Source organism: Cynocephalus volans, chromosome 15 (assembly GCF_027409185.1).
Source record: "Cynocephalus volans isolate mCynVol1 chromosome 15, mCynVol1.pri, whole genome shotgun sequence".
Lineage (NCBI taxonomy): Eukaryota > Metazoa > Chordata > Mammalia > Dermoptera > Cynocephalidae > Cynocephalus > Cynocephalus volans.
This window is the reverse complement of record NC_084474.1, coordinates 33,470,923-33,474,788: the sequence shown is the minus strand read 5'-3', so window position 1 is coordinate 33,474,788 and position 3,866 is coordinate 33,470,923. Positions and strand designations below refer to the sequence as shown.

Here is a 3,866-nt window from a genome sequence, read left to right as displayed (position 1 = left end):
CATAGAGATAAAATATGTACAGAAAATTATGAACAGATGTGTACTTAACATAACACTGCTTATTCAATAAATATTTATTGAGTATCTAATATATAAGCCAGAAACTATGTTATGTGCTTGGGATACATCAATAAACAAAATTCATGAAAATCTCTGCTTGCATGAAAATTACAGCCTAGTAAATGTAGGATAACTGTATACCTCTACTGAGAAATACATATCTATTTTTAACAGACAGAGCTCAAATACACCACCATATGTCAAGAGAATGATTTATTAAAGAAAAGGTTTCTTTCCATATTTATTTTGATACATAATATTATTCAAATATGGGCCATGATCAGGAAGGATTAGGTCCTAAAATTCTTAGTAGGGCAGAGATTCCTAATCAAAGTGAATAAAATCAATGGCTTTGTTTTATTGAATTGTGATCAAAATCATTGAATACAAACAAGAAAAGAAAAAGGAAACATTAAGGACAAGGTGAAGAAGAGGATTTCTGAATTAAAATGGATACAAGAATCAAAAATGTTCTAGGAATGACATGAGAGCAGAAGCATCTCTGCACAATGTACCAAGTATCTGGGGCAATTGCCAAATATACCATTATATTTCATTCACTTTTAAGATCCAGAGAGTCAAGGGGGTGTTGAATTAAGAACGACTTGTGTAGATGTACAGAATTTCCTACGACTCTCACTTCCATTATATGATACTGGCCATATCTGGATGCCACTGATTTGGTCCAAAGCTAAAAGGCACCTTAATCATGAGGCGGAAAGAACACTGCAGGACCATTGAGTAATTATGCCAGGCTACTCTTTTTTCCTAATGTAGCTTTTAAAAAAAAGGTATTTTTGCCATTTTATTTTCCTGTATTCCTTATTTATTTCATCTTCAATAAACAAGATTGCTATATATATTCATTACTTAAATGCGGCTGATAGATCATAGCTGTGTAGAAACTTGACCTCCTGCTGGTTATCATGGTGCTAGAACTTCTGCAGACATACTCCTTATAAACGACATGGAACCCTTCATCTGTGCTTATTTCCAAATGCTTTTGTACTGTCAGGATATTATGCTTTTTAAAAACACATACTTTTTTACTAAAAATAAATGATCAAAAGGTGAGAGCCTAACCACAAAACAAAGGAAACAAAATTAAAATAATATGAGTCCCGTTTCTATCACTGAGCCCTACCAAGAATTAGGAAGAATAGATCCACCACCACGGAACTGATATATTTTTAAACTAAAGAAAGTAGAATGCTACTATTAACCACAAAAAGTTTGTTTTCTTTGAGAAACAATAGGGGAACTTTGCATGTTATGAATCTAAAGCTAAAAATGAAAGAACATGGCTGACCTTTCTAAAACAATTTTCTCTCCTAAGGGTTTCGTTTTGCCTCTGTGATCATATAATTTTCATGTTGTGTTATGCATTCCCTATGGCTGAATCAACTATAGTATCATTGCATATTATAATTTCAACACAGAAATGCACGTTTAAATTCTGTGCTTGATATAAAAGTCATGAAGAGACTGGAAGCAAGTTGGAGAAACAACTGAGTTTAATAAAGAGATCAATATAGCTGAGTAGATACATTGCAGCCCTATTCTCCAAGGCTTCATGTACACACACACGTACCCACAAACACACACACACACGCATACAAAAACATACACAAACTCAAAAAACAAAAAGACCTAAAAACCACTTTTTTCAGAATTCTTTTAGTGGAAAATCCTCCTTGTGAAACAATAAAAACATCATTATATTTAGTATCCAACTATTTTTAAAATAATTTTATTTAGTTTTTGTTATTGCGATATTTTATTTTATTTTTTTATTGAAATGTAATTGATTGGACATATTTGTGAGGTACAGAGTGGAATATCAATATCTGCATACAATGTGTCATGATCAAGTCAGGATAATTAGCATATTCATTATTACAAACCTTAATTATTTATTTGTGATGAAGACATTTGATCTCTTTTCTAGCTATTCGACAACATGTTAAATTATAGATGCCCAGTTAGGCTGTACACCCATAAACTTATTTATTTTTATATTTATTTTTTTCATTGTACCTGTTCATGGGGTGCAATTTGTTGTTTCAATACATGAATATATTATATAATGATCTAATCAGAATAGTTAGCATGTCTACCACCTAGACATTTATCATTTCTCTGTGGTTATATCATTCAAGATCCTCTTTTTTGGCTATCTTGGAATATACAATACAATATTATTAGCAATATTATTGTGTCTTCACAGGGCACAAGAACATATTCTTCCTATCTAACTGTAACTTTGTACCAGTCTACATAGAACTTATTTTTCCTAACGAGCTGCTTTGTGTCCATTAACTAGTTTTTCACTATGCCCTCCCTGCTCCTCTTGTCCCACCTCTAGTAATCACAGTTCTATTCTCCCCTTCTTAAAATTATTTTTGAAATAATTTTAATTTGGTCACATAATTTTTAGTAAAACATCCTCCAACCCTTGAAAGTAGGCGATGTACCATATACAAATTGATACCTAAGAATTCCCATCATTGATTTGTGCATTTATGTAAATTTATAATAAAATGAATTAATCATGAATTTTATCTAAAAATTATATTTGGGAGAATTAGTGTATGAAAAAGTCAGTCTTTCAAGAGCATTTATTATACCATGTCTACATATTAGCATGTATAAAAAATTACCCTTTCTCAGAAATTATGCAAAATATTACTATTTAAACAGCTACTCTGTTCAAAATAAATAAGGGTCCAAATTATGAGTTTGCCTCATTTCTTCAGCAATCAAATTATTTTAGAATTTCTATTTAACACAAACATTTTAGCTTAATTTCTAAACAGATATCTCATGTGTATTAATGGAAGGAGTATTTCCCTTTGGATCTTCTGTAAGTGTAATAGATCTAAATAAAATAAAGAGTGAAGTGGATTTTATTTGTTTAGGCTTTCGATGAGCTACTGGTATTTACATATTTCCATTGATCCAGAGTTACCTTTTAAAGCCTTTTTGCGCATGTTTACTTCCCCCAAATGAGGCGTTCTTTAGCTGGGAAGGTAGTATCCTAATGGCATAAATAGAGAGAGACAATCTTGAATACCAAGTAAACATACCCTGAGCCTAAGCAGAGATGGAGGACAAAGATATTAAATAAGTAATTTATCAGGTAATATTTAGATGATACTAAAATGGCTAAAGACAGCTGAAGATTTTACATTAAGGCACACTAAAATCAGTTCTTTTGAGGAGATTTTAAATATCCGGACAGTACTTCTTTGAATCTTGTAAAATCAAAGTATGCTTTAAAAATCAGCAATATTACTTTACCAAAAATCTACTCAAAACAGGTGTCACCATATGTTTATTTAAACTGATAAGAACAGATAATACACTTGATCTTAGCCAAAAGGCCAAGAAGTGATTACTATGTTTATTTTTATTTGACTAGGTCTTCGTAGCATGATTACAGTTATCCTAAGTATGTATTTTGCTAAATAAATCAATGGAAAAACAATAACATAAAATAAAGAGCTATGTATAAAGAGGTTCCTTTAAAGCTTCATAATATCAAAATAATTTAAACAATATGTATGCATAATAATAACAAATTGGTTAAATTCATCATGGCTGGATTATATCTAGGATGCAAAAAAATCCTTAAAACAATTTTTATGATGAACTTTGAATAACAAGAAAGCTATGTGACATAATGCTAAGAAAAACATACTATATAAACTTTATAAACAGAAGTATCTCAATTTTTCTCATAACACACACACAGTGATGGTTTAAGGTAATTTCAAAATTTATTTTATTTTTATATTTTGAAAAAT

At 30.6% G+C, this 3,866-nt stretch overlaps 1 non-coding gene across 1 annotated transcript; it reads right to left on the bottom strand.

Annotated features, from left to right (window-relative positions):
• Window positions 1-3,260: 3,260 nt before the first annotated feature.
• Window positions 3,261-3,455, bottom strand: LOC134364265 (U2 spliceosomal RNA). Its single transcript, XR_010021820.1, has one exon. It is a non-coding gene; the product is annotated as a U2 spliceosomal RNA (small nuclear RNA).
• Between the last annotated feature and the right edge of the window lie 411 nt (window positions 3,456-3,866).